The following is a 25,817-nucleotide window of genomic DNA, read 5'->3' on the forward strand; positions in this document are numbered from 1 at the left end:
GGGTGGCCTGGGCCACGTGCTGAGAGAAGGGGGAACAGCAGATGTGAAAGCGGAAATGTGGGACAGCTCACGTGGCCAGAGCGCAGAGATGCCGGACAGCCAGTGAGAGGAGCAGGTAGGAGCCAAAATGTGCAGGGCTTTAACACCACCTAAAGCATTTGGACTTGATCCCGTGGGCAGTGGGAAGCCACAAAAGAGCTTTAAGCAGGAGAATCACGAGATCAGCCTTATTCCAGTGGATCCCGAACTCAGTACCCACACCCCAGACCACCAGGAAGTCTCCCTTTCAGTCCTTTCGATGCATCGCTGCAGAGGGATCTTTTAAGTATCCTCATCTTGTCGTGGTGCTGCTAAGACACCAGCACCCCATGGCTGTGAAATTAAGTCCAGACTCATAGGTCACCTGACACACCTCCTTAGTCTTGCTTTTCTTCAAAGAAAGACATTTGCTTTTCCCTGTACATATCTCCTATTTCCCCATCTTCATGATTTGGTGCAAGCTGTTTTCTCTGTCTAGACTGTTCCATAGCACCAAAGAGGAACACTAGAACTGGCTAAAAATTTTATTTTTTCTAAAAGATTTAATTTCCAAAATTAAAAAAATGTAAAGCCTAAAAGAATTAATAATAAACATGGCAATTTTTTACATCTTAATGAAAATATTTATAAAGAATGTAGACATTTTTAAAAATCAGAAATATATATATATGAAATATATATATGGAAAATAAAAAACACCTATAATCTTGCCACCCAGAGGCAATCATTGTTAATATGCAGGGCATTTTCTTACAATTTGTATTTTAGCAGCATTCAACTTGGAAAGTTAAAATGGAACGACCTAAATGCCAGAGTGCTTCTTAGGGAATGAGTACTTTCGACTTACCTGCTTTTTTTTTTTTTTTTAATTGGCTTTGTTTTTTAAAATAAATTTATTTTATTTATTTATTTTTGGCCATGTTGGGTCTTCGTTGGTGCTGGTGGGCTTTCTCTAGTTGCGGCGAAGGGGGGCTACTCTTCATTGTGGTGCGCGGGCTTCTCATTGCGGTGGCTTCTCTTGTTGCGGAGCACAGGCTCTAGTCACACGGGCTTCAGTAGTTGTGGCACACAAGCTCAATAATTGTGGCTCGTGGGCTCTAGAGCGCAGGCTCGGTAGTTGTGGTGCACAGCTTAGTTGCTCTGCAGCATGTGGGATCTTACCGGACCAGGGCTTGAACCCGTGTCCCCTGCATTGGCAGGCGGATTCTTAACCACTGCACCACCAGGGAAGTCTCAACTTAACTACTTTTAAACAGAAGAGTATAGAGTGTAAATTTTTCTGCAGTGAAAGCAGCAGACTTCCTCCCCTGCCCTGCAAATACGTCGTTTATGAAGAGAGTGAAGAAGAGAAGAGAAATGGGGAAAGAAGAGAAAGAAAGGGGAGCAGGATGGAGAGAAAAAGGCCGGGGAGAGCAGGGCATGAGCAGAAGAGCAGGAAGTAGAGAGGGCAGAGGAGGAGACAGAAGCAGATTGAGAGTTTCCGAAGAGACAGAGACAGAAAGAGATGGAGACATACTGGGAACGAGAAGCTTCCACACATTCTGAAGTGAGAGCTGGATTGTTTGTCTGTCAGCTGCTCAGGGCAAAAGGAAAATAAAGTGGAAACAGATGAAGAGAGATTCAAGTTAGTTAACAGCTAATTCGCCCAGAACTCAGGCCCCGGGAGCCCATGTACAGAGGGCTAACGTGAAGATTTGTTTGTTTGAATATTTTTTTTATGGTAGCATAACATATGGAAAAGTGAACAGGTCATAAATGCACAACTTGACGAGTTTTCACAAAGTAAACACATTAGTGGAACCACTACCCAGGACAGGAAATGGGGCATTCTTAGCACCCCCAAATCTCCCAGTTCGTTTCCTATCCTCCGCCCAGTAATGACCCCTCGAAAAATAATTACTATCCTAACTTCTACATAATGGATTAGTTTTGCCTGTTTGTTTTTGAACCTTGTATTACATTTACATGTAAATTAACTGAGATGGTACCATAAATACTTTTCAGGATCTGGCTTCTTTGGCTCAATATTATGCTTGTGAGATATGTCAGTGTTACTTTGGGTGCAATAGTTCATTGTCATTGACATCACAGTGTTCTGTTGCATGAGTATATAACTATCCCTCTTACTGTTGATGGATATTTGGGATTGTATCCAATTTATGGCCATTATGAAAAATGCTACTATGACCATTCTGGAACATGTCTTTTAGTGCACACATATCATCTTAGAATTATAATATCTCTTTTTTTTCATACTTATTTATTTGGCTGTGCTGGGTGTCTCAGTTGCAACTCGCAGGATCCTTCAGCTGCGGCATGCGGGATCCTTCAGCTGCGGCATGCGGGATCCAGCTCCCCAACCAGGGACCGAACCCGGGCCCCCTGCACTGGGAGTGCGGAGTCCTAGCCACTGGACCACCAGGGAAGTCCCTATAGTATCTTTTTCAAGTCTGTAAGATCTTTAGCAGTGTCTCCTTTTCAGCCCAGACAATGGTGATCTGTGCTAATGGGAGAAGATAGTTGTAGTGTATTCCATAAGTGTTTAGAATCTAGAATATTTAAAGAACTCTAACAACTAAAAGACAAGCAACCCAGTCTAAAGTTGGCCAAAGACTTGAATAGACATGTCTCCAAAGAAGATATGTAGACAACAAGCACCTTAAAATATGCTCAACATCATTAGTCATTATAGAAATGCAAATCAAAACCACAGTGAGATACCACTTCGTACCAAACTAGGATGGCCATTATAAATAAAGCAAAACAAAAACAGAACCAGAAAGTAACAAGGGTTGGTTAGGATAAGGAGAAATTGGGACCCCTGTACATTGCTGGTAGAAGTGTAAGATGGTACAGCCACTGTGAAAAGCAGTTTGGCAGTTCCTCTAAAATGTAAACATAGAATTACCGTATGATCCAGCAATTCCACTCTTAGGTATATACTCAAAAGAACTGAAAACAAGTATTTGTACATGAGTGTTCATAGCAGCAGTATTTACAGTAGGCAGAAACAACCCAAATGTCTGCCAGTGAGTGAATGGATAAGCAAAATGTGGTATAGCCACGCAATGGAATATTATTCAGCCATAAAAAAGAGTTTGGTTGCACAAATCTGTGAATGTACTAAAATCATTGAAGTATACACTTAAAAAACTTATACTCAGGACCAAACCTGAAGTGCTGAGTGATTCACTAACCTCTAAGTGATCAGTCTATAGCTTATTTTGTACAGTCTCTGGGAGGATGTGAATAAAAAGTGGTTATAAGAAGGGTGTGTTCTAACAGACAGTAGAGCCATAAATTAAAATACTAAACCTCTGGGTTAATTTCCCACCTTAAATCATGAGTCTGAAGTGAGGTTTGGGGTCTCCTGGAATAGCATCTGGCTGTTCCTAAAGGGAAGGCTCATTAGCTTTGCTTAAACCATTATAATTTGCTTTCAGACCTGTTTGACTTCAGTTAGGAAAGTCATGCAGTGAACAAGCCTGATTGTGAAATATTTATAAACCCTAATATAGCATTTACACTGCTGTTAAGGTGTGTTGATAACGTTGAGACTGGCTCAGGGCAACACTGCGTCATAAGGATCATGACAGATTTAATACGTATGGGGTTTTACTCATCTCACCCTCAAATGTTCTTTCTGCCTTTTAAAGGAAATATCCCTCCCAAGGCATTCTTTTATGCTCTTCCCTTCCTTTCCTTTCATTCCAAAGTTTCTACACTTAATGCTGCTTCTCCTCCACCAGCTCAAGATCATTCCAATGTATCTGACGAGAGCTCAAACTTTTAGAAAAGGGATGTTGGAATGCCATCTGGCTAACCATTAGATGTGTCCAGGCAGACACATTGTGGATTATTTCCAGGAAGGAAGAAAAATAGAAGAGAGTCTCAGAACTATTTATACAACTATACAGCAGGCTTTGGCCTGGAAAATAAGAAACTAGGACTTTAAGGGTTTTGATTGCATTTCCTCTTTCCGGTATTTCATGAAGTTTAAATTATAACCGTCTGTTTCAGAAGATATAAAAATCCTGAATTCCATCTCCTTCCATATTAACAGCATACTAACCCCTTGGGGAATCTTATATCAGTGGAGGTTCTCAGTAATGACTCTCCTAAAATCACAGTGTAAAACAAGCACTAAGCTACATCTCATTACCTCTCTACCTCATTTGCCTCTTGAATGTAGTGATGAAAAGGGCGTCTAACTCTGAAATGCATCTCCTAATGAGGATGTTTGCCTGTGTACTAACAGTGACATTGTTTTCTGCTTGTTTAATGATGGTGTTGAGGACGGTGATCATGACGGTGATGATGGTAAAAGCTCTCTTTCCTCCAGCTCCTATTAAAGACCATTAAATTACCTACTATTTTGGGCTGACTCTTTTGCTCATCTTAACTTTTCAAAATATCCCAAATTATTCCTGGTGGATTCAAAGGCATTTTACACTTGGCGATTAATTTAATTTGCTTTCATTCTTATAGCCTACAAGACATCGTGGATGGGAAAAACACCACCCTGAAATTCACCAACTGCAATGGGTCTGATCCCATTCCCCAGTCACCCCTCCCCTCTCAGTTTGATAGGTAATCCTTGGTGCATTTCCAATAAGCTGGAGGGAAAACATGGCATTGTAGCTGCATAAAATAACCTTTTCTGTGGTGCAGAAAGTCACTGAGTTTCTTTTAGTTAATGTGCTAGACTCCGATTTTCTCTCTCAATAGGCTTTCTCCATTCTTCTCTCAGAAACACTTTCTTTCCTTCTTCACATTAATAAACCTTGATTGAGCACCCACTGTTTTCTAAGCGCAGCGCTGGGTACTGGAGACACGGAGATAAACAAAACCTGGTTTTCATCCCTGAGTAACCAAAATCGAATATAGAACAAGCCATGTAAATAAATAGTCACAACACAGTGAAACAAGAGCCTCATGAGAAAAAAGTTGAATATTGTGGAGGAGGCATGATTCGTAAGCTATAAAATCTTGTTTTTTCTTCGACCATGTATGGGTTTCTAGTATTTGATGGTGAATTTATTTTTATTTTATTATTTCATATACCTTTAAAATCTCTGTGGCTTCAAGGCTTATGTTTTTCACCTTTTATTATAACACTCTACCTTTTGTGGGTCTCACAGATAAATATAACCTTTTATTGCATCCATTGGATTTTTATTTGGGATCTAGAAATCAGGTAAAGAGAAAGATTTAGAATGAGTGGTAATGCGGGTAAAAAATCTTGCCGGCATTGCTGAGATATGAGACAGAATATGCAGTTGTGTCCCACACCTTCCAATAAACATGCTTCAGGCTCTTAGGAGAAAGGCACAACAAAATGAGTCAGAATGCCTGAGAGGGAAACCTCCCCTCTAGCCATAAAGAGAAAAGAGAAAAAGAAAGCTTGGAAGGCTAGAGAGATTTCAGTCATGTGTCTTTCAGGAGAACAACAGGACACACTCCCATATAAACAATTCACTGACTGCATCACTGTCAAGGTGAAGCATTTTTAAGAACTAAGATGAAAAGCTAGTGAAAGCTACTCAATACACTGTTCCTTCCTATCAGGTCCCTAAACCCATGGGGAGGCTAAAACCAGTGTCTTAGAACGAAATGTAAACACATGTGTAAGGCCTTTGTCTGGGCCTGGGAATGGAGCCAGGGAAGAAAATACAGAAGTATATTACCTGAGAAAGATTAGAGAACAGAAAAGCTCTTCTTATCTTGAAAAGGTAATCACATTCTTGCATAACTGGAATCGCTTAACAGCTCATTGTGAGGGAAAGGGAATGAAATGAAATGAATACTAGAAAGAATATTCTGGAAAGCATTTAAGGCCTTGACCAACTACATCATCCACCCTCAGAGTGAGATGTAGAGTTCTAGTCGCCCCACTGTACCTGAGGGGGGTTCATCTTGAGAAGGATTCTTTGCACTGACTGGTGTTTAAGGCAACCTGGTGACAGGTCTCAGGGAAAGAGTCAGTAAGCTTCAGTAATTTTTAAAAGTCAGTTGTCAGAGGCAATGGCTGTCTGTCCATTGGGGCCAACAGCCCACACTTGGGGGCATAAGTAGGGGGTTAGAGATGCTGGCTAGAGACTGCGGAAGGTCGAGATGCTTTGCCTGTGCCAAGTGGCCGCACAGCTGGCAGGGGCTCAGCCATGTGGTCAGCCCTGGGGCACTCCACAGTCTCCCCGCAAGCCCCCAAGGGCACCGACGTGAGGCCCTGTGGGACCGGAAGCCACAAGATCCCGCAGGCTTTGGGAAGCCTTTGTTCTGTGACTGCAACCAGATGTCACTGCTTCAGGGCCAGGCTCAGCGGGGCGGGGTTGGAAGGTGGGGAGGGCAGAAGGTTCAAGGGCCCGAGCAGTGGAAACAGCAGGGCAGGTACAGCCCTGAAAGCTACAGTGGAGGGCAATGACTTCAGGTGGACATTCAAGTGAATCACCAGGAAGTCCTTCAATGCGACAGACAGTCCAGGAGACCTGACGGTAGCTCCCAAGGAGGGACTTGCCATCACTCACTCCACAGCGAAGGCAGCACAGGCCCTGAGGACGATGGGCAGCATTCTCACACGACACCACCTACTTCACGCTCTTCCGGGCCAGGAAAGGCAAAGTGACCTGCTGCTTGTGTTCTGACATCCACAGGATTTCATCCAGCCTGTTTCAATTAGTTGTTTTCACCCTGGCTGTTCATAATGGTGTCCCCAAACTTTCTTTTTTTATTATTATTATTTTTTTAATTTATGGCTGTGTTGGGTCTTCGTTTCTGCGCGAGGGCTTTCTCCAGTTGCGGCAAGTGGGGGCCACTCTTCATCGCGGTGCGTGGGCCTCCCATTATCGCGGCCTCTCCTGTTGCGGAGCACGGGCTCCAGACGCGCAGGCTCAGCAATTGTGGCTCACGGGCCCAGCCGCCCCGCGGCACCTGGGATCTTCCCAGACCAGGGCTCGAACCCGTGTCCCCTGCATCGGCAGGCAGACTCCCAACCACTGCGCCACCAGGGAAGCCCCCCAAACTTTCTTGATTGCGTGCTCCACCAACAAAAAAATGTGAGCATGCACCCCAGTGTGCCTTTATTTATTTATAAATGAATTATAATCATAAGCTCCTGTATGGTATGTATGTTATAAACCATACACAAAAACAGAAATGACAAAAGGATCAGATTAAAAATATATATAAGTAGAAGTTCTGTTATTTCCTTCCAGTACCCCAGTAGGGTTTCTTGTGCATCTATAGGGTACAGGGGCCCACTTGGAAAGTTACAGAAGATGAAATAGAACGTATGCATAAAGCACTCTGCCGTGTATCCAACCATCATGGTTATCTCCAGAAAAAGCACTTGTACCACCATTTAAGTGGTGAGCTGAACCAACTGCTTTCTTCATGGAATATCCTTTTTACTTGAAAGAACAACTGGCAACTAGGGTTATTCAGACTTGACTGCTTGGTGGGCATTTTCTTGAAAATGAACCAAGTGAGCTTGTCACACCAAGGAAAAGCAACCGATAATATTTGTTTTGAGCTTTTAGGCAAAAATTAGATTTTTAAAAATCTCGTATTGGGCATCATAAGCTTGACAGCATCCCAATACTTAAAGACTTTTCAGATGAGATTGGTGTGGATAATAATGAATGTGGTTTTTTGATATTGTGTAATGAAGTGGGTCAACATTTGGAAGAAGTCCACAACTCAGGGAACCAATATTTTCCAAATAGTCAATGCATGATGTTATAAAATTATGCAAGGGTATGGACAGAAGATCCATTCAAAGTGCATGTGTTCCCCCCCTCCGCAATTCAAACACTGAAGCCTAATCCCCAATGTGATGGTATTAGGAGGGGGACCTTGGGAGGTGATTTGATAGGTGATCCTGTCCTCATGAATGGGATTAGTGCTCTGATAAAAGAGACCCCAGAGAGTTCCCTCACCCCTTCTGCCACCTGAGGACACGGTAAAAAGTCTGTGTACGAGGCTCTCATCAAACACTGAATCTGACAGTGCCTTGAACTTGGACTTCCCAGCTTCTAGAACTGTAGAGATAAATTTCTGGTGTTTATAAGCCACCCAGTCTATGGTATTTTTGTTATAGCAGCTTAGTTATAATGAAGTGATTGCACTCATTTAACCACTGGTTATAATTCATCATAAAGTTATAACAATTTTTTTCAGTTTAATTCCACAAAAATATATTCACTTTGTGTTCTTCCTCCATTTTTGCTTTTCTCTGAAATTGCTTTCTGTTCTTTGACCTACAGTAATATCTAAATCACTAAGAAAGACCATAGGACAGTCATACATCAAGAAGATGAAGAATTAAGATAAATACTCAGTTAATTTAAAGGAGAACACTTTGCATGAATGTTTTATGAAGGTTTCTGAGGACGGCAGTGGGGTGGCTCTTCTGATTGGTTGCCTGAGTTCTACATTCATTTAATTCCTCAATGCTGTTATCTGCTTTGAAGATAATGTGGGGATTTTTAAGTGAAAGCAAACAAACAAAAACCTTTATCACTAACATTACCAAAGCAGTATTGTGGAATCATCAACTAATCTAGAGTAAAAATAAGACTTTTCATACAAATTGCACTTTTCATTCTAATGCTGACAGTGTGCACTGCACAGATCTTTGCTTTGGATTTTGTAACTCTTATAAACCTTGTCTTGGATACAAATAAATCTGTGGCATGTCCAGAGGGTAGCAGGACCACTGGAGATTAGGAAGACTGTGTGGTAAAGACATTTTTTAAATTTATGAAAAATACTCTACTGTCATGCATACTGGTTTCCTGGGGTTATTTCCATCCTCTTCTTTCAGTACAAGACCCAATCATGTTTATACACAGTGTCTTGGCAAACACGTGGTATTTACCATGTCACGTACACTAGGATGAGAAGTTCAGTCTTGAACTGTACTGCCCAGTATCGTAGCCACCAACCATCTGTGGCTATTCAAATTTAAAAGTAAATTAATTAGATTTAAATAAAATGTAAAATTCACCTCCTCATTCTCAACCAGCCACATTTCAAGTGCTCAAGACCTCATATGGCTAGTGGCTACCATACTGGAGAATGCAGATGTAGAATATTTCTTTTGTCACAGCAAGTTCTATTGAACAGTGGTTATCTAGAACACAACCTGTAGTTCTCATTTTTTAATAGATGGCTGTATGATGATCATACCTGCTTTTTAAAGAATGTTAGTAATTTGAAAAATTAATTACATTTAAAAAATGAGTTTTTGGAATTCTGTTTACAAACTCATGTTTTTAAACTTAAGTAAAATGAATACAGCAAAAGCATGTATTTGCAGACCAGCTTCTTCCAAGTTGCCTGTTTCACTCTGCCAACGTTCACTGACTCATTCGAAAGATATTTACCGAGTGCCTTCTGTGTGCCAGGTACTCGTCTGGGCTCTGAAACAAAACGGACAAAATCCCTGGCCTCATGGAGCTTACGGTGTACCCTGTGGGATGAGAGGCAAATACTATTTCTGTTTCCAGGTCCAGACACAAGTATCTGTTTAGAGTATTATGTGCCAAAGCAGGGAACAAAGTGAGAAGTTTCCAATTCTCATGTTGTTGCTCATTAAGAAGTCATAGAAAGAGGCAAATACTAAGAATATAACTTCTGATTTTAAAAGACATTCTCATCATCAAAAACAAAACAGCCTTGTAAAAAAATTTAAAATACTAGTCCTGAAAAACCCCATTTGCCTGACAAAGTGTGCCAAGAACTTATGCACATTTTCCAATGTCACCATCTTCCTCCATGGGATCACAGTATAGACAGCTAGAAGTGGTTTTAGCCTCTTCTGTTCCAGCTTCCCTCCCAGAGCATCCAGCCGGGTAACCGTTTCACCCCTAGCTGGGCACTTTGGATAGCAGAAAGCTCACCAATTTAATGAACAGCAGGGACACATTTTCATCAGTCCTAACTTTTATTATTATTATTATTATTATTATTACTACAGTATTACATATCCATAGTTAGAAGTTTAGAAACAACAGATAAAAATGAAAATATTAAATTAGTTTTATTCCTGATACCCAGAGAGATAATCACCAGAAGTGTTTTGATATGTCTTCTTCAAGAATTTCTCTCTCTCTCTTTCTCACTCTCTCTTTCCCACATCTATATATATAAAATGTATATAATATATATATTTCTATCAAACCAAAATGGCACCATTTGTATCTCACTTTTTTTTTACTTAACCATATAGTACAAATGTATCTTCATTCAAATAAGTATAACTCTCCATCACCATTTTTTTTTTCTTGGTCACGCCACACGGCTTGCAGGATTTTAGTCCCCCAACCAGGGATCAAACCCAGGCCCCTGGCATTGAGAGCGCCGAGTCCTAACCACTGGACTACCAGGGAATTCCCTCTCCATCATCATTTTAATAGCTATGTAATATTACATTCACTGACTATATTCAATGAGTTATTTAAGGCCTTGTTGTTGAAAGTTTACATTATTCTAAATGTTTCACCATTATAACCAATACACCATTAAACATCCTTGTACATATATCTTTGTGAAGTTGATTTAATTTCAGCGATCAAAATTTAGAAGTGAAATGCCTGGGTCAAAGGTTTGGCACATATTTAAGGCTTTTCATGTAAATCACCAAATTCTGTCCCAGAAAAACTGAACATCTACCCTAATTCCAGCAGTTATGAGAATGCCCCTTTCCCCAGGACTTACCCCAATACTCTTCTTGGGAGAACTTTACCTTTTTTCTAGTTTTCGCTCATTTGTGCCCAGCTTGCCCCTGGGACAGCCGTTCTAGTGTTTGAACAAAACCGTCATGTCCCAGCAAAGTCTCCTCCTTTTTAGACCTCACCTCCCTCCAGTATGGATTAATAAATTATTGTCAGCCTGGCACCTGGAGGATCAATAGTTCTGTTCTTGATCTTTTACTGCTCAACATTCTAATAGATGACTTGGAGGAAATTATAAAAAGCATGCTTGCAAATTCTGCTCAACGTTTATTTAGTACCTACCAGATGCCAGGCACGATGCCTTGTTCTTAGGACATAAATATAGACGAGCTCTCTTCCCTGCCCTGGAGGAGCGCATGGTACTGTCAGAGCGAGGAGAGTATGATGGGGCTGGACCAGGTGATTGATTTCCAGCATGGCTCACATAGGAAGTCGTAATATTTGTGGCAGAGGGCACCGGCCACCCCATCCCTTCCACAGGCTGTAGCACGCTGATTGGGACTCTGCTCCGTTCAACAAATATTTATTGAGCACTGTCTGTGTGTCAGGCTGTGTTCTCCAGAACGAGCCCCTAGAAGTTAGTTTTTGAAGTGTGCTGCCCTTTCCTCCAGAACAGACACAGCAGAAACATGTTTCCAGTACACTCATACCCAAGTGTCCCCTGCCCTAACTCTGCCTTTCCCCGCGCCGTTATTTATTTTCTCTGACAATTTCCCAAGAGAATTTCTGGCTGACTAATAGAAAACCAAATGCACTTTGTAGAGTTCTAGGATGCAAACACATTAACCTTAAAGGGAGATAAGCTGTTTCGAATCCTTTTGGGAGGGGAATGAGGCACTGTATAAATACCTAAGATGGTAATTCCAAAACTCCACTGTGAAGTATAAATTAGTCTGGAATAGAAAAAGAAATGCTCTAAACTCGAAAACATTCGGCCCTTGGTGATTGACAGATGATTCCGTTACTAATATTAAACCTCCAGGGGCTTCCCTGGTGGCGCAGTCGTTGAGAATCTGCCTGCTAATGCAGGGCACACGGGTTCGAGCCCTGGTCTGGGAAGATCCCACATGCCGCGGAGCGACTGGGCCCGTGAGCCACAACTGCTGAGCCTGCGCGTCTGGAGCCTGTGCTCCGCAACAAGAGAGGCCGCGATAGTGAGAGGCCCGCGCACCGCAAAGAAGAGTGGCCCCCACTTGCCGCAACTAGAGGAAGCCCTCGCACAGAAACAAAGACCCAACACAGCCAAAAAAATAAATAAATAAAATAAATAATAATTTAAAAAAAAAAAAAAAAACCTCCAGAAACTTCTAAACTGTACTCCGAGATCAGCTCTCCCCTATGTCCTATTTCCTTCTGTGCCATGACAGTCAGGTCTCAGATTTACGTTTTCTTCAGAGAATGGGGTTGTTGTACGTTGCAGGAAATCCTCGTGTCTGACAGGATTTAACATAAGAAACAGCTCTCCACTGTGGGCCTCCTGGTCAGATGTCCTGGCGGGGCCAGAAGGACGTAGAAAAGTTTACTGTGCTTTGAACTGTTGGGCGTTGGATGCCAAAATCAACAACCCTTCTTTCCAGAGGAGTACAATCAGCTTGTGATTTGAAGGTTGAAATAATGAAGCATCCCTCGTTCAATTTCAGGTTTAAATATTTCACTCTTTGCATTGGTGCCTGACATTTTGCTGGATGCCACAATAGTTTGTGGTTGATTGGAGCAGAGCAGTTGATCTTTGTCTCTGTGTTTTATGAACCATGTCCCACTCACTAGAGGTCAGAGAGTGTGTGTAAGGCTGGCTTTGTCTTCTCACTTTCCTTTCCAGAATCTTAAAGGGAAAGAAACCACGTGCCTGCCTGTCTCCCCTTCCCCTCACTGGTCACGGCCATGAGTGGTTACCAACATTCTAAGCCTTCATTTTCCAAATCAAGCTTTGTTCATACGCTCCACAAACAGCCACCCCTGAGGCTACCCTTGGGCCTAGAAGTGCACACACACCGGCAGTGCAGGACAATTCACTCAGGAGGATGGCAAAAGGGAAAGGCCACGCAGGCCCCGGAAGTGGGCTGGAGGCTATTTCCTCAGGGAATTCCAAGGCCTTGGTTTGGAAGGGGAAGCACCCAGGAGCCCTAGGCAAGACCCCGTAGCCTGTGGGCTCCTTGTCCTCTGAGGAGGGGCCAGGCTGAAAGTGACCAGAGGGGGCTCTTGAGAGCAGACAGCACAGCACAGGGGCACATGTAGTTTGAGTATATGGGCCATACTGCAAACACACACACACACACACACACACACACACACACTCTTTCTTTTAATTAAAATTTTTATTGAGATAATCGTAGATTCAAATGCAGTTGTAAGAAATTAATATAGAACTTGGACATGTTGCCTGGAGTGTCCACCCACATACATGAAAGGTCCTTCCTGGAGTAAGACGAGAAGAGTGTCAGGGTAGGCCCCGGGCAGAGGCAGGGGATTCTAAATTGGAACATACTTGCCATGTCATTGCGAAGTTATATTTGTCAGGGAAGGAGCATATGAATACCATTTAACAGTTTGTTAGCTTGATTTATATCTGGATTTATAGACCTATGGCATGTGGGCCTCCCTTTGTACCTTTCCCCTGCACCCCTGCAAAGGTTAGGGGTGAACCTAGGGCTGGAGGGGAGTTTATTCCTAAGTTAATTACCCCTAGAGATAGTTTGAAGGTTCTGAAACCTATCTAGAGCAGCCTGTTGGGTCCCAGAAAACGTCCTATCCCTCCCTTGGAGAACCTTCTAAGAGTCTGGCAGCCAAGGAAGGAGTTTGCTAGGAGTATTGGGGATGGTGTGTGGAAAACTGGGGTTTGGGGAAAGATTCTCTTGGTAAGACTGAAATGAAGAACTCTTGTTCCCGCAAGATAAATGATCCATGTCTTTTTCTCTGCTTTGGTTGTTTCTTTTGTTCTTGTTCTTTTGGGATTTTCCCTTAGCATCCAAGTAAGATTTCATATGAAAAACTCCTACATGTCTCGGCTAAGCTGAGAGGCTAAGGGGGCGGTGCACTTGTGGGCTTGAGTAAGTGGTGAGGTCAGAGCCCTGGGACGAGGACAGAGGCAGTAGCCAGGGCAAGTGGAGCCCTGGAAACATTTTGTGACCTCTGCTACCTACAGCAGCTTCAGGAAAGCAGGGTCTGTTCCTGTCCCACCCTGTGCCCAGGGCGTGTGTGTGTGCTCAGACAATGTTCAATGAACGAACAAATGTCCTCATCTAGCCTGCTACACCAAGTAAACACTCAATAAATTGTTGAGTTAAAGAATTATTCTCAAGCATTTTAATTAATTAAATAGTCCTAATAACTGTGATTAACAAATATTAATGCTACCTGTAAATATAATATATTATAATTATGTAAATAATATGCATACATGGTAATAAAATTAAAATATAATTAATAATTGTTAATTTAGTTAAAATTTAAATAGTAAACCATTTATTTAGACCATTTCATTGAATTTATTTAAACTAAATTCACTCCTAGAAAGCTTCACCACTACATCTAAAGAGAGAGAAAAGCAAATTATGTTACCAAACTGAAAAGAGGGGCTGATCTAAAATAGCTGCAAGCAAATGCATCATAATTTCTTCCTGGTTTTAGCATATGGAGCACTGTGGTCTGAATTGTTTGCAGTGTCCTTGATGGATGTGCCCTTCTGTAAGGTGTTTGCTGGAATTTGTAGAACAAGTTCAACCACCAAGATAAACACCATCGCTTCTAGGCCAGGCCTTCCAAGTATGGCTCCTCAGGTTGTCTTTTTATATATTTATTTCAGGCTCTTGCAAAGGTCCCTAAATTGCTGTCTCAGTATACGTGTTTGCAGTATTTATGCTTAATGTTAACGGCTCTAGTCTTTTTTTTTTTTTTTTTTTTTGCTACAAAGCATTTTATTAATAAAGTCCAAGATTGTTAAATAAATATATAATGAGTAACGTGTTTAATGTGTAGCATTTTTTTCCTCCAACAGAGATGATCACACTATTCACATCATTGTTTGATTTTTTGCATGCATCCATTTTTGCAATGCATCCTTATTTAGGTTCAATAGAGGACCTATCAAGTTTCTCTCCAGCCCTAAAATACAGGATGCAATACTATAAATTGAAACTGAATTATTCCCAAACAATAGTGGGCATGTACAGCTCTACTGTTTTATCAAGTTTACCAAGTGCTATGTATCTGATCTTCGGCCAGAATTTATTGATACATTATCATGACTCAGTGCAAGGCATTCTTATGCATATTTATCCACACCAATTAAAAATGATAAGACGTATAGATCAATGGAATAGAAATGAGAGTCCAGAAATAAACCCATATATCTACGGTTAATTGACAAGGATGTCAAGACAATAAAATGGGGAAAGAACAGGCTTTCAACAAATGGTATTGGGACAGCTGGATATCCACAAGCAAAAGAATGAGCTGCACCTCTATTTTATAGCATATACAAAAATTAACTAAAAAATAGATCAGGGCTTCCCTGGTGGCGCAGTGGTTAAGAATCCGCCAGCCAACGCAGGGGACACGGGTTCGAGCCCTGGTCTGGGAAGATCCCACGTGCTGCAGAGCAACTAAGCCTGGGTGCCACAACTACTGAGCCTGTGATCTAGAGCCCGTGAGCCACAACTACTGAAGCCCGCGCACCCTAGAGCCCGTGCTCCGCAACAGGAGAAGCCACCGCAATGGGAAGCCCGCGCACGACAAAGAAGAGTAGCCCCCGCTCGCCGCAACTAGAGAAAGCCCACGTGCAGCAACTAAGACCCAACGCAGCCAAAAATAAATAAATAAATTTATTTAAAAAAAATAAAAATAGATCAAAGACCTAAATTTAGAAGCTAAAATTACAAAATTCTTAGAAGGAAATATAGGGGTAAATCTTCCTGACTTCAGATTTGGCACTGGGTTCTTAGAAATTACATTAAAAGTACAAGCAACAAAAGAACAAACAAATTGGCCTTCATAAAAATTAAAAACTTTTGTGTATTAAAGGGCTATCAAGAAAGTGAAAAGACAATGTACACAATGGGAGAAAATATTTGAAAAAACATGTATCAGATAAGAGACTTGTATCCAGAACATATAAAGAACTCTTGGAACTCAACAACAGAAAGGCAAACAACTAAATTTAAAAATGGGCAAAGAGCCTGATATTTCTCCAAAGATATATAAATGACCAACAGGCACATGAAAAGATGCTCAACATCATTAGTCATTAAGGAAATGTAAATCAAAACCACAATGAGATATACTTCACACCCAGGAGGATGGCTACAATTACAAAAAAAAAAACAAACAAGTGTTGGCAAAGATGTGGTGAAATTGGAACCCTCATTCATTGCTGGTGAGAATGTAAAATGGTTCAGTTGCTGTGGAAAACAGTTTGGCAGTTCCTCAAAAAGTTAAAACTAGAATTACCATATGATCCTAGACTGAAAATAGATACTCCAATAAATACATGTACATGAATGCTCATTACCACACTATTCACAATAGCCAAATGGTGGAAGCAACCTATATGTCCCTCAATGGATAAATGGATAAACAAAATGTGATATATCCACACAAGGGTATATAACTCAGCCATAATACTACACTGCTATCTGCTGTATCCTACAATGTGGATGAGCCCCCCCAAAACATGATGCTAAGTGAATGAAGCCAGACACAAAAGGTCATATCGTGTATGCTTCCATTTATACAATACATCCAGGGTAGGTAAATCCATAGAGACAGAAAAGAAAATTAGTGGTTGCCAGTGGGTATGGGGAGGGGGAATAGGGAGCGACTGCTTAATGGGTACAGGGTTTCCTTTTGAGGTGATGCAGCTAGATAGAGGTGATTGTTGTACAACATTGTAAGTGTACTAAATACCACTAAACTCTATACTTTTATTTATTTATTTTTTGGCCACGCTGCGCGGCTTGTGAGATCTTTGTTCCCCCACCGGGGGTCGAACTGGGGCCCTCAGCAGTGGAAGTGCAGAGTCCTAACCACTGGGCTGCCAGGGAATTCCCTGAATGCTATACTTTTAAATGGTTACTTCTATGTTATGTGAATTTTACTTCAACAAAATAAAGGGCAAAAAAGACAACCACCAGACCCTTCCTTGCCCCTCTCCCAGGTGCCTCTGTGCAGCTGCTTCTATGGGAACGAGCCTCAGGCCCCACAAACTCCTTCAGGTGCTCAGCCCATCCTCAGGGGGCAGGAAGCACAGTGCAGCCCTGTCCTACCATTTACTGGAGTTTAGGGAAAAAATCACCGCACACCAGGGCAGTTCCTGGTCTCCCTGTGTCCCCCCTCTTCGTCTCCCCACCAGCCCTCAGCTAAGCAAATCTTGGACGTTGTATCAGGACTGGCTACACAATTTGGGGAGCCCAGTGCAAAGTGAAATTGCCAGGCCCTCTGTGAAAAGATTAAGAATTTCAAGATGGGGATAGCAGAGCATCCAAAGAAGCATAGGGCTCTTCATTTCTGAGCATGGTGTTCTGTCTGCCCAGGTCATGTGCCCTGGTGGTACCCCACCCCTGTCTCCTGTTTCTGGCTCCGTCGTCACTTTATAGCACTATATAGACCCCCTCTCTGACAACAATGAATGTTGTATCCTGTCCAAGCTGCCTGGGACCACTCAGCTGTCCCCCCAGAGCCACCTTCCAAAGCCAGATCAGTTTAATGTCCTCCCAGCCTTTCCCCTCTCACCCCCTCCCTCACATTGCTTGGCATTCAGTTTGCCTGAGAACTTCAGTGGGCCCAACAGAAACCTCGGCTGCCTCTAGAACTCACTATAGGAACGGGAGAGATGGGCCCTGAATGTGAGGGGGCTGGGAGGAAGCATGGCAAGACTGAGGCCCTGAATCAATGGAGGGGGTCAGGCCTGCTGGTCTCTAAGTCCCCTTAGAACCCTGAGAGTCTATATTGAAACTAGGCCGACGTGTACCGTTATCCCTATTTTCACAGATGAGTAAACTGAGACTCAGAGAGGTTAAGTAACTTCAGCAAGATCACACAGCTGGATACATGTTTCATTTTGAGTCTAAATGTAACTTAGGAAAACTTAAGACACTTTACTCTTGGTAATACTGGATAATATATAGTTACCTGCTAGAACTCTGTTAAGATCAGGACTTTTTTTTTTCAAATAGCTTTGCTGGCTAAGTTTCAGTTTCATTTCATTCTCTTTCTATCATTTAAGTTTCAGTTCTGTTGTCAGGATATCCTCTTTCCCTTTTTAGTGGTATTATCTGATCCTGTTCATTATAATTGTTCATTTGTGCCCTTGAACCTGGTTAAGATACACAAGTTATTCTATGGCAGATATTCCTAAACAAGAAGTTTAAACAGATTTAAAGCTTAGCATCATGCGTATTTATTCTAGCATTAAGCAAAATGCATCTACTTTACTATTACCATAAAGTTTCCCAGTAGCTGCTTCGGTATCTATGCATCCATGGCTTAACTTACCCCATCTATACATTCCTTGATATGAAAAGGCCAGCAGGAATCTCTGACACCCTAATCAGCCTACTGTGAATGAACCATATCCAGGGTTTCTGCCTTTGCCAGAAAAAGGACTGATTGAGAACTTCCTGAACTTGCTGGTATTCTGGCCATAAAGTGGAGGAAAGGAGCCTGTGGGCCTCCTCATTCACAGCTTATTCTCAAATCTATCAAAGCCAAACAGGCCAAGGACTCCATGGGACAACATGAACTGGAAAGTGTGAGGAAAGGACTCGAAATAGTGACCAAGTGGTTAGAAAGCTCTTCAGACTTGACAGGACTTAGGGAAAAAGAAAGATTGAACTTCTATTTAGATAGCCAACACATACTTCAGACGCTAAATCATTAAGATATTTAAACTCTAAAAAATTTCTGCTTGAAACTTGAATCCTCGATGACCCTCTATTTTTTAAAATTAATTAATTAATTAATTATTATTATTATTGGTTGCGTTGGGTCTTCATTGCTGTGCAGGCTTTCTCTAGTTGCGGCGAGCGGGGGCTACTCTTTGTTATCGTGCACGGGCTTCTCATTGCGGTGGCTTCTCTTGCTGCGGAGCACGGGCTCTAGCCGCGCGGGCTTCAGTAGTTGTGGTTTGCGGGCTCAGGCTCAGTAGTTGTGGCGCTCGGGCTTAGTTGCTCCGCGGCATGTGGGATCTTCCTGGACCAGGGCTTGAACCCGTGTTCCCTGCATTGGCAGGCAGATTCTTAACCACGGTGCCACCTGGGAAGTCCGATGACCCTGTATTTGAAAGTACATGTTTTTCCTTTCCAAAATTAATATATGCCCCATTTTGACAGTTTGGAAAACAGATGAAAGTAGAAAGAGAAAAAAATTCAAATTGTAATTTCACCATTAAAGGTAACTCCTCAACATTTTCAGGTATTCTTCTCCATTTCTTTTTTCTACTCATATTTTTTGCATATTGCCTTGACCATGCTACTTGTAAAATTTTATACTCTGATTTTTTCCACTTAACATTATATTATAGCATTTCCCTGTGTTGGTACAAATTTTACTAACCCCATTTTTGTAATGGTTACGTACTATTCTCTCATTTGAATATAATGCATTTGCCATTCACTTATTTTTGGACATTAATATTACAAATTATCCTGTTATGAACATGTTTGCATATAAAGTTTGTGTTTTTGTTTGTTTTGTTTGTTTTTTAGAATTATTTCCTTAGGAATCATTCCCAGAAATAGGTGTATAGTCAGGCATTCCGTATCTGCGGGTTCTGCAGACACAATTCAACTAACCTCGGATCAAAAATATTCGGAAAAAATAAATTTCAGAAAGTTCCAAAAAGCAGAACTTGAATTTTCCATAGGCTGGCAATTATTTACACAGTATTTATATTGCATTAGGTATTATAAGCAATCTAGAGATGATTTAAAGTATACGAGAGGATGTGCATAGGTTATAGGCAAATACTATGCCATTGTATACAAGGGACCTGAGTATCATCAGATTTAGTATCCAAGGGGGTTCTGGAACCTATACTAAATGGTACAAAAAGTTTTAAGATTCTTGACACATAGTGTCACGTTGCTTTACAAAATGATTGTAGCAGTTTACACTCTAAAGTAACCTATTTAACATCAAGGTTCCTAGCAAAATCAGTTACTTGAAGTTGTTTGAAGCAAATATTCCCTTAAAAGAAGTTTCCCACACATCTAATTTATACAAAAATGTCCTTTATTTTACCTATGCTTCTGAAAGGTTTTTAGCAGTTCACTACTGTGACCATATTTGAATTTAAAAATATCAAGCTTTAATCAGTTTATTTGTGTGACATGGAGGCCTAAAGAGGAGTACAGAATGTGGTCTGTGTCCCATAGGATAGACAAGAATTACATATAGAAATAATTGGGGGAAGACAGCGTTGCTGAAGTGGGTGGTAAGGGCCCCCATAGTTCGGAGGGAGATGAGACTCACGGGGACTGGAATGCCTGGGGAGACAGGTGAGTTCTGTTCCTCTGGAAGTGGTGGAATCTGACACTGAAGGACGGTAAGACCTAGATAAACACAGATGAGATGAGGAGGGCCTTCGAGACTGGGAAAACAGGATTTACAAAGAAGGTTTGCCATAAAAGGAAATGAGGAGACAGTAGGCTAAAATTTACAAGTGATGTAACCTACATTTGTACACTAAATTCTGATGTTCCATCTCCTGATTTGTACTCAAAGAAGTCAGTCCACATAAGCTCATCTGATTTTAGAGCTAGAAGAGATCTTAACTCAGGCCAATATCTCCCGTATTCTATATTTTTCAAAGGAGGAAGTAGAAAAGAGTGAAGGATTAGAAGCTATATGTTCTAATTCCTAGGACAGTGCTTTTTCTATGGGGTCCTACACTCAGGCACACCAGACGGGAATCTGACAGAGACCAGGTTTATTTAATGCCTTATATTTATATGTTTAAACACACACACACAACATTCTTACAGAGCCTGGGAAAATAATTGGGGGGAGGGGGGTGCCAGGTAGGAGTGATTATATAGATGTGAAAAGGGGACTGAGTTTTCATCAACTTTAAAGTTTAGTTCCATACCCGTATTAGAATATTTTGTGTGGAATGATTAAATGACACGTAACTAAATATTAGAACTATTTATGTCTTTCATACTTAAGTATATTTAAAGAAAGAGTGCAAATATAATCATCATACAAATTAAACTTTTCCTTTAAGTCTTAATAGAAGTCACTCTGCTAAATTTTATGAGGAATGCAATAAATAATAAGATGGAGGGTGTAGCCCCAGGCAACTCACAATTTAACTGAGAAAATAAGATTTAGAAACATATATCTACAATGTGCATACAGATACACAGATAGCTTTGATACAGATAACTTTTACCTATCTTCTATCACATAATCAGTGTCTTACAAAGAGTAGGTACTCGATACATATTTGCTAAACAAATAAATGAAGGAAGGAAAAAAAGACCATTTCCAAGTGGGATAGCAATGGGAGAGTTCCTGAAAGAGTGAAGATTTGACATTGGTCCTTGAGAGTGGTTAAGATTTAGAAGAATTAGGAGGATGTAAGAAACATTACAGACAAGGAATGAAACAGAAGTCTAATGTGCCTATTTTTGGCAAGTTAGATAAACGTGCTCTCTGACCACTAAAAATTAACTTTCTTCAACAGATAAATGTGGTATACACAGAGGCATGTGAACATACACGTAGGATAAAATTAACAGTACACCTCACCAAGAGGTGATTTTTAGGGCTAGGGGGATAATACATTCTAAAAGATAGCACTGAAAAATAAATAAACTGTTTGTCCTCAAAAAAATAAACACAACAAAACAAAAAAACACACCCTGAAAACTTTTCCTCAATTATGTTGCTAAAAACTAGAATAGTCCAGAATAGAAAATATACCATTTCCTGAACAGCCTAAGGGATATTAATGATTAGTGATCACATAGTTGCAAAATACTGGTGGATGCTGATTCTCTGCTGGTGTAAAAGATCTGTCAGTTCAGTTCTTTGAGATTGCATGAGGGCAAAGGTGTTACAAATATACACAGATCACTCACTCTGCACACAATACCTTTGCCCCAAATAACCTTCTGCACCTTTTATACAGTGAAAGAATTAGAGCTACTATTCTAGGCACTAGTTCCTAAAATATAAAGTCGTTCTTTCCTCTTTGCAGAATTTTAAACTATAGGCAAAGACATGTGCTATTTATAGATGCAGAACACATGTAAAGAGTTTTTGTTATAACTTTTTTTTCTGCTAAAAGCATTCGTCTTATTTTGAGTGAAAGGGGGCTTACTAGTTATTTAATCTAAATCCTGAAAGTTGTTTGTACATGTGTGTATATATATGATAACACAGTGTAAAGGACAGGAGGTAGGGGTGTTTACAGTCTCTAAGTGGTAAATGAACCTACATATTCCACGACAAAGGAACCTATACAGGAACCTAAGCAGTAGTAAATCAACCTATATATAACAAGGTTTCTACATTTTGTATGAAGTGGAAACATTAAATAAAGTAGAATGAAAAGTTAGGGATGTGTATTGTATCCCTATAGAAAGAACTGGGGGGGCAGGGGGTAAGGCAGGGGCAGGATTACCCAAATGACTGAGGGAGAAGCACAGCAAATCTTTTCCCCAAACAGCAACAATAAAATTGGACAAAATTATCAAAAACAACCATCTCAGTACTCTGTAAATACAAAAAGTTGAGAAGAATTTATTTGAGACAACTATTGAACTTCAGTGAGATCAGTGGAAGTTTGTGGCATTTTAGCCTGGGGCTGCTCCCAGCCACCCCTTTCCTCAGCTTCATGGAGAGGTAGCTCTACTCAGGCAGAGTAAGTGATGAGAGACAGCTGCCAGAGCAGGGCAGCATCCAGTAACATATAAGAAGAATGATACATTATGACCAAGTGGGATTTATCCCAGGAATGTAAGGTTGGTTCAACATCTAAATATCATTTAATATAATACACCATATAATAGAATAAAGTGCATACACCACATGATCACCTCAAAAGACCCAGAAAAATATAGGACAAAATCCAATACCTATTCATGATAAAAACTCTCAGCAAACTAGGACTAGAAAGGGACCTCTGCAGTCTATTAAAGGGCATTTATGAAAAATGTACAACTAACATCATACTCAGCAATGAAAGTCTGAATTTTTTCCCCACTAAATTGGGAATAAGGTAAGGATGTCTACTCTCACCACTTCTATTCAACATTGTGCTAGAAATTCTAGCCAGTGCGGACAGGGAAGAAAAAAAAGGCATACTGATCCGAAAGGAAAAATAAAACTTGTCTTTATTCAGACTCATGATCCTGTACGTAAAAAATCTTAAAACACACACGTACACAAACACTCACACAACTAGTAGAATGAACAAGTCAGCAAGGTGCAAACTCCAAGATCAACATACAAAAATCAATTGTATTTCCATATACTAGCAATGAACAATCCAAGATTAAAATTAAGAAATCAACATACTCTTAAGTTAAAAATGTAGCACCCACAAAACTATAGTGTATAATATATATACCCTGCACAAATATACACACATATGTGTGTGCATACTCAAACACATACAATCACAGGAAAATATTGGAAATAAATTGTATAACAGTTACCTCTAGGCAGTGGAATTATGGCTTACTTAAAAATTTTAATTTTAATCAAATTTTTTTTTATTAATCAAAATTTTAATAGTGACTGTGTGTGGCTTTTATAGTCAGGAAACACGTGGTAAATTATTCATTAACTAGATGGTATAATGGTTGAAAACAGTGTAGGGTGGCCAATCAGGGTTTGAATCATGTATCAGTCACCTTCTAGCATAAGACCTTGGGAAAATAGCTTAACATTTTAGTCTCGCTTTTCTCATTTATAAAATGGCATATACCATTTTATAGAATGTCATGAAGATTAATTGGCAGGTGGATTCTTAACCACTGTGCCACCAGGGAAGTCTGATTTTGCACTCTTCTTTAGGAACATTTCTGTCTGAGGATGACCTTGCTTGCATTTGGCTGTGGCCCAGGTTTCCTTCAGAATGCATTGACAAACTGACTCTTGGGACACCTTATGACTCTGCAAGCCATTTCAAGTTGATTCTAACCAGCTTCACTCTCTAATTTTTTGAAAGGTCAATATATTGAGATAACAAATTCAGAAAACCCAGTCTCCATTAGGCTTGTGTTCCTTTTACAAATCTTATTATTCTATTTTATATGTAGTTTTAAGGGGACTTTGATTAATGTTTTGTCCCATTGACAAGACCAGTTAATTAAGCAACTTTAGGGACTTCCCTGCTGGTGCAGTGATTAAGACTCCGAGCTCCCAATGCAGGGGGCCCAGGTTCAATCCCTGGTCAGGGAACTAGACCCCGCGTGCCACAACTAAAAGATCCTGCACGCGGCAACGAAGATCCTGTGTGCCGCAACTAAGACCTGCAGCAGCCAAATAAATAAATAGTTTTTAAAAAGCGACTTTAAATGTGCTAAACTCCATTCATAAATTTAACAAATTTTATTTTTTTTACTCACCCTGTGGATGTGTATTTGCAATCGCCATTTTTTCCCACTTTATTTTGAAAAAAAAAAAAATTGCACCTAAAGAAAGGTGAAATTGTACAATGTTCACCCATATACCCTTCACCTAGATTTGTCTACTGTTAATATTTTGTCACATTTGCTTTATTTCTCTATATATAATTTTTAAATTAAAAGATTAAATTGTAGATATCATGACATTTCAACGTTCAGTACTTTGGCATGAACCAACGGAAAACATTTTTCTATAAAACCATGATGTCATTCTCACTCAAGAAAGTTAGCATTGATACAGTAACCATATCAAATAAGAAGTCCATATTCAAATTTACCTAATTATTCCCAAAATGTCTTTTAGAGTTTTTTAAACCCAGGTTCCAATCATAGATCATGAATTGCATTTGGTTGTCATGTCTCTTTAGTTTTCTTTAAGCTGCAACAGTCCCCTGCCTGTGTTTGCTTTTATGACGTTGATATTTTGGATGATTCAGGCCCGTGTCTCGTATAATGTCCCCAATCCAGATTTTGTCTCTTTCCCCATGATTAGATTCAGTGTAGACATTTTGGCAAGAATACTGCAAATAGTGTGTGCTTCCAATGACATCCATGACAGGAGGAGGAATGTTAGACTGTCTCATTATTGGTGATGCTAATCGTGACCACATGGTTAAGGTGGTATCCATCAGATTTATTAATGTAAAAGTACCATCCCTCCCTTTTAATTAAGTGAGGTGTTATTTTGAGGACCTGTGAATGTTTTGCTTCCCAACAACTTTGCACCCAGTGGTGAAAATGCCTGGATCAATTATTGCATTTGGTGGTTGCAAAATGATACTTTCCTTCTAAAATTTTCAGCTGGCGTTCTTCTATAAAGAAGCGCTTTCCATGCACCCTTCTCCACCCCTTTTTCTTTGAGAATCCCTATGAACTTGGATTCTTTTTTATTCACTGGCTCCATCTTATTCTTTTTGATCTTCAAATTCTGCTAGATTTGGCCAGTGGGAGCCCCTTCACGTACCAATTTTATAGAGTTTGTTGGCTCGTATGTCCATTTGACATATCCCAGTCATTCTGGGTTTCTGAACCAATTGGAGAGAAGTATGGGCTTTCCTGATTGGGTTACTGTTCAAGATCCACAGAGCTGGCAAAGGTATCCCCCAAGCCACACAGGGTCTTTGGGAGAAGCCTGGATACTTGAAGAAAAAAAAATCAGGCTCCTTTTATGAAGATGGAAGGGTAAGAGATGGCGGGTTTAAGGTGGGTTGACAATCAACAGCTCACCAATAATCTGATGTTACCATATGTTTAAAGAAGTACACGAATTCAGCAAATTCCATTCCAGAGATGCTGCTGGAGCAGAGGTTATTTTTCTATCTAGCAAGTCAGCCTTCCAGAACTTCAATTCTACCTTTCCACAGGTCCCTAGAAGGCAGTGTGATTTTTTTTGGCGGGGTGGTGGTGGTGG

Source organism: Eschrichtius robustus, chromosome 14 (genome assembly GCF_028021215.1).
Source record: "Eschrichtius robustus isolate mEscRob2 chromosome 14, mEscRob2.pri, whole genome shotgun sequence".
Classification (NCBI taxonomy): domain Eukaryota; kingdom Metazoa; phylum Chordata; class Mammalia; order Artiodactyla; family Eschrichtiidae; genus Eschrichtius; species Eschrichtius robustus.